The sequence below is a fragment of the Callorhinchus milii genome, unplaced genomic scaffold (assembly GCF_018977255.1).
Source record: "Callorhinchus milii isolate IMCB2004 unplaced genomic scaffold, IMCB_Cmil_1.0 Scaffold1, whole genome shotgun sequence".
NCBI classification, from domain to species: Eukaryota; Metazoa; Chordata; class Chondrichthyes; order Chimaeriformes; family Callorhinchidae; genus Callorhinchus; species Callorhinchus milii.
In genome coordinates, this window is record NW_024704742.1 from 49346443 (window position 1) to 49357364 (window position 10922).

Here is a 10922-nt window from a genome sequence, read left to right on the forward strand (position 1 = left end):
GTGTTCAGTTAATTGATGTGAACTACTCAGCTATGGAAGAATGGGGAAGATGCTAATTATGGCCTCGAATCCTCTGGACTAGGGAGAGGAAAAATCAGGCAGGCTTCCATTTTTGATTGTGTCCAAGAATAAAGTTGAAACTTTTTCAAGTTTGCATGGAAAGTTATTTTAATTGAGAGGTGTCACAGAACACCTGGGAGGATATATTTTTGTGCGGATATTTCCATGCATATGTGGAACTCTCGGCAGTCTGTTTGGATACCCTTAAAGTGTTGTGGTTATGACCCAAAATGAGAGAGCATAAATATAAGATAGGCTGTTAATAGATCTAATAGGGATTTCACAAGAACTTCTTCAACCAGAGCAATGGTGAGAATGCGGAACTCACTGGTTGAAGCAGAAGGCACCAATGTGTTTAAAAGATGTAGACATGAGGGAGAAGGAAATAGAGGGGTATAGGAGAGGGGAATAGGAGGGATGGGGGATCGTGTGGAGTATAAACGGCAGCAAGGTCTAGTCAGGCTGAATGGCCATATGTGACTCTATGTATCTCAACTGTCAGACCTGGACAGTGGCCATGTGGGAAGGGAAGACCAATTGACTTGGCTATGGAGCCCACATGTTGAAATGCACTGCCAACATTCACTACCAAGGCTCACGTATAAAGAATGGTCAATTGAGTGAAGTACTGGAGAACGGCTACTGCCATATCCCAGTATGCGCTTTGGAGACAGTTGTTAAGGGCTTTGTATTGAGAATTAAATATTGGCAATTAAGACTTGTCTGACTAAGAATTTTCAATGAGATATGGAAAAACATCAGCTTCCATTGTCTGTCTACACTGAAGGGGAGACACATAATATCACTCAGTCAAGTACCTCGTTGTGATCCATTTGACTGAATCCACTTATGTATCTCTTCCTATGCTAAAACATGTCTGCCTTCTGGGTCATAAAGTCACTGCTAAAATCACTTTCTGCACATTACAGCCATGAGTGGTGCATTCAGGAAATGTTGTTGATGTAATATCTGGGCATGCAAGCAGGATAATAATAATAATAATAATAATAATAATAATAATAATAATAATCCTTGCATTTGATATAGCGCCTTATCACGTCTTCTAGACGTCTCAAAGCGCTTCACAGAATATACTGTAAAGTGAATTAACTGTATACTTTGTGGGCGAAACGCGGCAGCCAATTGTGCACAGCAATGTCCCACAAACAGTCGTGGATTGAAGTGACCAATTTATTATTGTTTTTTTTCTTGAGGGTTATTATTAGGCGTGTGGAGTAAGCAAACTTGGCCGAGGTTTCGCCCTGCCGAGAACTGAACCCAGGTCTCTCATTTGAGAGGCAAGTGCTGTAACCACTGAGCTACAGGACTCCACAATTGCTCTCAGACACATGTTAAGCATTTCTCACACAAGGCAAAAAGGTTTCGAGATATGAAATGTAATTAAAAGAGAAAAAAAATGTTTTAAATAAACAAAATCAATTTTGCAGTTTGCTGTCTGCATATTCTTTCAAGCCCAACTTTTTTTATATACCCAACAAAACCCAAAAATACTGTATTAAAAATGTTTAACGAATCTAGAACATGTTATTTTATGTTATTTTATGTTATTTTATGTTAGGATGTTACTTCACTGGCATCCTGATAACCCAGATACAGGGTAGGTGATCAATTTGTTCACTGACACGTTTCACACACTGTCTGAAATGGTGTGTTATAATGGGGTTGCCCTGTATTACACAGTGATTTCAGTTGTTTTTCAAACCTCCTCCCCTAATTCGAGTGCCCAGCCAGTTGTGTAAAGTGCTTTGAGACATCCTCCTAATGTGAAAGGTGCTATTTAAATTGTATTGTATTATAATCTGATGTTTCTACTGGTGCAAGCATTAATCTATTGGCGGAAGATTATTCTTGATTTGGGGAGTTTAACTTTTTGGTTGGATTAATGACCAATGTGCAAAATTTGAAAATTAGGTTAATGATGCTTTAACCCAGGTGTACAGAGGGAATTATCAGTGTCGTTTGTAATATTATATATTTAACTACCAATGAAAAGGATACAGGTGATTCTCCTAACCTTTACATTGGATCTTATCAGCAAACTTAAAGGCAATTGCATACACTTACACATAATTAATCCAACCTGCAAATTTGTTCTTCAGTGCGCGAGGGAATAATAGGCAGAAATGTATTAAAATCAGTGAAATTTGCTCCTACATTCATTATGGAGCCTTGGAAGATTTCAAAGTGTTTATTTTACAAATTAAAGCAAAATTGTGTGAGATTTCCTAGATCTGTAAATAGTTCCATAGAACCATACAATGCTCCGGTACAATGTTTCCATGTTTCACAAAGTTTGCAGCATGTTAGTTAAGTGTCCATCTTCTCTCTCTTTCAACCTTTTATTTCTCTCTATTTTATGTATTCTGCTATAATTATTGCTTCACAGAATCAGGTTATTAAATAGTAAGGAATATTTTCTGCATAAACTATAGGCATCCTGTTATAGTACAGTTTAAAATTTCTAATGAATGAGAACTGCTCACAAAACCTACAGTAAATCTTATGAAGCACTTTGAGGCGTACTCCTGAGGTGAAGGGCGCTATATCAAATGCATGGATTATTATTTTTTAAAATAACTTGCAATAAACAACATGACAAACTCCATATGCATCCAATGAGGAAATAAGAACGTAAGAGTTTAAAGGTATAATTAAACTAATAGATATAATTACACTCCTAGCTCAGCTTGGACCACCTACCCATTAGGGCACAACTCGATGTATGTGTAGGATGGACTGTGTATCACGAGCCTTGTTGTATCAACCAGTCTAATTAGACTAGATGATGTGAGAGAGCTAAGTGAGGGCCCTTTTCTCAATGAGTCAATTTTTAAAATAATCTGATTCTTGAAAAAAATTAGAATAATAACCAACATCATTATACAGTCTAAAACCCTCCAATGGGCCTTCCATCAAATAGCATTAGTCAACTTGCATCTCACACATCACTTAGCTTAGTTACATTTCTGTCACCTAACGTAACTGCAGGCTGTCTTTGCTTTGTCAATTGTTCCATCACACAACAGTTTCTTGCACAAGAAACATGCCTTTGTTAGGAAGATTGGAGGTCAAGGGGAAATTAAGACCTGCTTAAAATATTCCACCAAGTGACTAGCAACCATTACCACTGTGGCCAAAACAACAAATGAAAAGCAGCATCTCCACACAGCAGAACAATGCCATCTATGAAAAACCAATGTGTTAAAATAGACACATATCCCACCTGCCACCGAGCCTGCTTATTTTTAATATTGTTATGTAGATAAGTGTCCATTTTATCTTGATGTCCTTAAGGTCTTTTGCATCATTGGGGATGAAAAATGCAATGTTTCATAGATTTCATGTGATAATCATCATACTAACTCCACTAAGAAACATTTAAATTTCAGTTAATAATTATTGACCGGATGGGAGGGACTGATCTTTAACGTCCGCCTAAACAAGCATATGGAATCTTGGTGACGTTCCCTATTTATGTGATAAGTAGTACATAATAATGAAATACTTGTATGTCAAAACATCTCAAAGCAATATTTTTTGTAAACTGTAATGACTTTAAAATTGTAGGTCAACCTGGCAGCCAATTTACACGCACAATGTCCCAAAAATTGCCATGAAGTGAATGACCAAATTTGTATCTGGGGGATTATGGCTAGGACAATGTGAAAAACTCCCTCTCTTTTCAAATAGTATAATGTGATCTTTAATATCTATCTGAACAGGCACACGACTCATTAAAATGATTGATATTATTATCTTAGCCAAAGGATAGCACCGTCAAGAATGCTGCACTCCTTCAGCATTGCATTGGAGCATCAGTTTAGATTATGAGCTCAAAGTCCCAATGTGAGACTTGAATGTATATCCTTCTAACTCCGAGGCAGGAAGATGAGAGTGCTAACAACTCAGCTAGTTGTCTAAATTGTGATGATTCAGAAAGATATGAGTCGCAAATGGGGGACTTCTTCCAGCAACTGGATATATGTCACTCTGACTTGCTTTATAATGTGATTTTGTGTTATATTTAAAGTTAGTGGAAAGAGTTCTCATTTGCGACTCAAAGGCCTCTCAAATTTCACTGCATCTTTACCTTGAGACCAATTTGTCTTAAAATTTAGGATCGCATGGAGTTGTGGAATTTTAAAAAAAAAACAGTCTTGGAAGCTGGTTTTCCACAGTTCTTAAAAATAACTGGTTTCCCAATTAAGACTTAATTGAAGAATTATACACAATTCTGTGCAATCTTAAATTTTAAAGCAAAATGGTCTTATAGGCTGAAACTAGATTGAATTTCAAACCTCTGAGTCACTATCAAAGAATCCTGTTAGTATTGGCTGCAATTTAAACCCCATAGTATATGTGCTATCTATCTCTTGGTGGTGGTGCTTTCAATCAGTGCTTAGTGCTTCCCTCCCCTCACCCTGACCATTTCCCCAATGCTCGGGTCCTGACCCAACTGTACAGCGCCTTGGGACGTCCTCCCGACGTGAAAGGTGCTCTATTAATTGAATCTTGTTGTTGTTGTTGTTCAATTTTCTTGAAATCCTTGACTGCAATTGTTTGTTGTTCTGCAGTCAATGCCCAAATATAATCTGAAAAATCGTGATGTTTCCTTTCAACAGAAAAGAGGCTATCTAATAGAGATTTTCAAAAGGGATGTAAGCTTAGCTCATAGAAGAGGTAAAGGGTAGTTCAAAGTTTTTTTTTCTTAGAGAATAATTAGAACATGGTCTGTTTGGAACAAGTACTGTTGTATTAATATCACACCGACAAACATATAAAAAATATATAATGAACATTGCTCTGAAGAAATTGGCTATTATGTTTGCCTACAATTTTACGCTTCACCGTAAACTCCATGAAGTGCTTTGAAACATTTACTTAATGTGAAAAGCACTTTATCAAATGCAAGGATTATTATTCTTATTAAGTGTATGGGGAAAGAGTAAGACTTTAGAAGTAAAGCAGATCGGTCCAATGGATAAGCTCACAACAGTGTCGGCTCAATGGCCTGAATGGCCTATTTCTAAGATATAATTTCAATGATTCTAATCAGCATTCTAATCTTATCACAAACCAGTTTATTTATTCGCAAATAATGCCTGGAACTCAGGGATAATTTTAATCTTGAATGAATATAGGCAGTTAATGCAGCAGAGAAAATATGCAGTCCATCCACTTTACAGTAGTCTGTGAAGTGCTTTGAGACATCGCGAAGGGGTGATCAAGAGCTGTAACAAATGCAAAGATTCTTATTCTTATTATTTATCCACTCCACTTACCTTTCATATTGCTCACCTCTCTGGGAGGGTCATTAAATAAATGCAAGTTGCTGTTGCTGTTGTGCTTTCTCCCAGTTAGTCAGATAAGGAGTCGCACATTTCTTGATATCCAAATGTAAATTCTTAACCTGGGTTCGATACCTGGCAGGGTGAAACGTTGGGCAAGTTTCCTTACTTCACACGCCTCTGTTTACCTAGCAGTAAGTAGGAACCCGGTTGTTAATTGATTGGTGGATCGCTTTTCTGGGGGGAATAATTCCTTAAATTAATAATGAAATTGGTCACTCCATCCAGGACTGTTTGTGGACACTGCTGTGCGCAATGGCTGTCGTGTTTCGCCCACAAAATATAAAGTTAATTCACTTTACAGTATATTCTGTGAAGGGCTTTGAGACGTCTAAAAGATGTGATAAGGCGCTATATCAAATGCTTGGATTATTATTACATTTTATTAGCAAGTTACAATATTTAAAGGTAGACCTTTTCTCTTTATTTATGGGCATATGACCTGATAATTATCTGCCATTTATTCTGTAATATAGTTACAGTGATGTAGAAAATGGCTTAGTATCTCATAGCAATAATGAATTCAAATAAGTTATTAAGTTTCACATCTCTAGATTTGGTTTGATCATTTGCTCCTTCAACATGTTTTGATGGGATGTCATGTCATTTTGATATGTGTCAGATAAGATGTATGATCTTAAAACCAAACCTGTAAACAGATTTGCGAGTTAAGACCTTGCTCACATAAAGGCATGCAGATTATTCCAGCCAAGTAGACTGCTTCATTATTGCTTCATTCAGGATCATTATTTATTACGAATTTGATAAAGTGGACATTAATAATAATAATAATTCTTGCATTTGATATAGTGCCTTATCACGTCTTCAAGATGTCTCAAAGTGAGTATACGACTGTTTGTGGGAAACTGCTGTGTGCAAATGGCTGCTGCGTTTCTCCGAGAAAATATACAGTCAATTCACTTTACGGTACATTCTGTGAAGCGCTTTGAGACGTCTCGAAGACGTGATAAGGTGCTATATCAAATGCAAGGATTATTATAAGGATTATTATTATTATATAATATGGCTGTTGTAACAGAGCTGTAACCAGTGTTCTGAAACACTATCCTGCATGAAAGGTGGTGCGGCGGAGGTAAATTTCTGTCTAGAATAGGATATGGGTATTCTCAGTGGGGAGAGTGGGATCATGCACGAATCACAATCTAGGATGACATTCCATGCAATGCTGGGGGATGATCTGCATTGTCAAAGGTGTTGTCCTTCAGATGAGACGCTAGACCAAGGATCCGTTTGCCTATTTAATTGGAAGTTACAAATCCCTTGGCGTTATTCAAAAAAGAAAGATGTTTCTCTTGGTGTCCTGGCAATAATAAAATGAGTCATTCACTTACTAGCTATTTGTGGGGATTGTTGTATGGAAATTGGCTGCCGAATTCATCGCAAAATACACAGCCACTAAACTTTAAAGTATTTCCTGTGAAGAGCTTTGAGACCTCCAACTGACATAAAAGACACAATATCAAATCCAAGGATTATTACTGTTATGAGACAGAACTATAATAATAATAATAATAATAATCCTTGCATTTGATATAGCGCTTTTCACGTCGGGAGGACGTCCCAAAGCGCTTCACAGAACACACTGTAAAGTGAATTGCCTGTATATTTGTGGGCGAACGCGGCAGCCAATTGCGCACAGCAATGTCCCACAAACAGTCGTGGATTGAAAATGACCAATTTATTATTGTTTTTGTTTTTTGGAGGGATTATTATTAGGCGTGTGGAGTAAGGAAACTTGCCCAAGGTTTCGCCCTGTCTGGAATTGAACTCAGGTCTTTCGCTTACAAAGCGAGTGCTCTAACCACTGAGCTACAGGACTCCACTGTAGCATTAAATATGGAGAACGCATCCAAAATTGATGGATTAACTGCAAAAACGGATAGAAATATGGCTGCTCTCCCTTTTGTATTGTCTTTTTACCTGGATGTTACTCAACCTGTAAACCAGACCACAGGATTAAAACTAAACAGCTTTTGATATCTCAGTATCTCATGAATCTGTCAACAAGCTTTTGTAATGGAACCCAAGAAAATTAAATCAGTAAATTTGATATATCGCATCAGGCCTTGGTAATAAATCCAGCAAAAGCAGACAAGCTATTATCTTTGGTTGAAGTCACAAATATTGAAACATCAGTGTATCCACAGGGCCACACATTACAACTGTTCCACCTTCATGGCATAGTTAAAAAATGACAAGATCATCCAAGCTATCAATAGCTATTGTAAGATACTTCACTTCAGCCATGATCCAGAAATGGAATTTGAGGCTCATTAAGTTATCAATTTTATTAATGCTTTGTTCAATGACAGGGCATGAAAGAAACATTGAAATTATTCTAAAGAAGCACTACACAACAGTTGCACTTATATAGCAGCTTGCATGTAGGAGACCGTCTTAAAGTGCTTTGCGCAGTCTAAATGGGAGCTCAGGTTGGAAGAGGAGGAGGGAGGAAGAAGGTGGCCAAATATATAGTGAAAAAGATAGGTTTGTAGAGGTATTGAAAGCAGAGAAAGAGCGATGGAGCAAGGTTAAACTGACTTGAAGATGTTAAATAGATATGATGAAAATCTATTGCTAGCATTAGTATCAACATTTTCCCAGCAAACGGAAAGAAAAACTGGAAGTTTGTCATGTGAAACATTCCTAGTTGTTTTAAGTTTAAGTAAATTCCAATTGTTAATATTGCAGTGATCATTTGTGTTAGAATCTGTTTCTGTAAAATGGGCTCTGGAATTTTGATAGTTTTTCTTGAATGATGGTGATCATTGGATTGATTAATTCTTCAATCTGACTAATTTATAGCTGCCATAATAATAAGAAGCAGTGCATCACAAGCGACTGTATTTTATTCTTCCTAGTCTGAAACCGGGGTCACAGCAAAAGAGAACTGTCGTTTGACTCCGACTCCCATTCTTTGCAGTAATCAGATTATTGTCAGTGGAGTAATTATGTGGGGAACAGTGATTAATTTCCTTCTCACTTTCAGGCCGGAACTCTGAATATCCCACATATCCCAAAACAAGCAAAACCTGACAGCATGAGGAATAAGATACTGGTCAATAACATTTCAAAGTTGAGCATTTACTTTCTTCATTTAAAGGAGTAAAACAAGGTTTGTTTACATTCTTTGCAGCATTTGACCTTTTGTATTATTTACGTCAGTGCTGTGGAGTTAAAGCAACTATAGCATTTCCCTAGGCAATAATTTGTTAATTTTCTTAAGTTCAAGAAATAAGTGCATTCAAGCAACCCAAGCAACATGTGAAGACTTAGCTTGATAAGATCCATAAATGTAAAAATATTATTTCTATAAAATATAATAATCATCATTGCATTTGATGAAGTGTCTTAAGAAGCCAAAACATTCTGTTATGTGTAGTGACTGTGTATTTTTTGTGGCAGCCTAATTGCACATCATAATATTCCACAAACGACCAAACCAATGATTCATTTTATCTGCGGGTTGTTGGCCAGAATACTGAGTGAATCTCCCTTCTCTTTTCAAATAGTATCATGGGATCTTTAACATTCATTCGAACAGTTTAACGTTTCATCTGAAAGCCAGCACCTCTGACAATGCAACACATCCCCAGCGCTGCATTGGAGTATAACCTCCATATGACTATGTGAGCTGAAGTCGGGAAGTGGCGTAATGCTTTCCTGCAACTGTCGCCCCAAGCCTCAGTTTCCTCATTAGCTATCTTGCGGACAACTGCTTTCAGCGTGGTGGAAGGATCTTTACAGGACAGCGTGCAACATCCTAGCCATCTTGATGTTCTTGATGTCCAATGTCGTGTACCAGGCTTACTCAGCACCATTTGCTTAATCCAGGTCCTCATGTGAGGGGCCTTGGCAAACAGTCATGCCCACTGTGAAGCCGCCTCCGCCTCTGCCTCCAGGCCACTTTAGGACAGGTCAGTATAGGCCGGAGTCTGGAGGCGCTTTCCATGTTGCCACAAATCCACCTCACTGCTTGATCCTGGACTTTGTAAAACTGGATTAGAGGAAATTTCTATGCTCCATTCCCCAGGAGCTCGGGTCCATAAAGGAGGAGTGTTTGCACACAGGTCTTATATGCGCAAGCCTGACCTACATTGGGACCTTGCTGTCCTTGAAAAGAGTTGAGCATGACCAGAGTGCCCTTTGCCCCTTCTCTGCTTGGTCCTTCAGGGCAATGTACAGGCAAATATTGGTGTCCACCATGACCCCGAGGTAGCAATAAGAATTAACAATTGGGATTGATGCCCCCTGTATCTTCCAATCAATACCCTCAAGGTCTTCTCTTGGGCTATGAGGAACCAGAATTCCGCACTTGGGGACACCTACAGAAGCCCCACTATTCTGTCAGAAAGGCCTGGAACACATACACCAAGTCCAACCCCTCGATGCCATCCAACAAGTCATTGATGAACACATCAAATAAGCTGGGTGACAATGGGCAGTCTTGCCTTACCTCCTTTCAAGAGGAATGGACTCAGTGAGTCCACTTCTGATCCTTACAAAGATTTTGGAGCTTGAGTATACATTCTGGAAAAATCCAAGATATGGCCATGGCTTTCAGTTTCAATATGAGGCACGAGGTCAAATGCCTTGCAGAAGTCGATGAACACAAAGTGGGTGGTTTTGCCCTTAGCCTTACGATATAGCCTCCAAGGCCTTGTTTCTCCCTACCTCTGTGACCTAACTCCCTACCAACCTGTCCGCTTCCTCCGCTGAGCGGGCTCCGGCTTGTTTCACATCAGCCATCTTGCCCGACCACCATTGGCGGGCAAACCTTCAGCCTCTCAGCCCCCACCCTCTGGAACTCCAACCCAAAGTTCCTCTGGCTCGCCCTCTCCCTTGCCTCTTTCAAGACCCGTCTCAAGATCCTCCTCTTTGACCATACCTTTGGTCACAGTCCTATCCCTAAACTCCCTGTCCTCCACACCTCCTGATCCCAACCACCAGCTCGGGTGTGGATCCGTGACTGTCCAGCGCCTTGGGATGTCCTCCTCCACTATACAAATGTAATTTGTTGTTGTAGTCTTATGCAATCTATCAATGTATGATGGCTTCCAAACTGTATTAGCCGTTTTTCAGTTGTCTGGGTGTGTGACATATGTAGAAATCCATTACCATGCTTATGACTATCCAAATCAGACTGAGAATTTCACATATGTATGCCACCTACACATGTAAATTTTCCTGTGTTGGGAATAGAGTGTGCACTCTCTCCCCGGAGAATCTTCACAGAAGATGGATATCAGTTATCGTCACCGACTTCACATCATTATAGGTTTCAGTGGTTTCTCCAACAACGAGACGAATTTGGTGCTTTTTCAATGTTCACTTGATAACATTAGTGGTGTAACATTAGCAGCAAAATGCTGTTACTGGCAGTGCTACAGGAATAAAATATACCAGTGGTGTTAATGGTATGTTATACAAAAGAGTAGTGATAGATCTTGGCAAAGGGAGATATTGAACAAG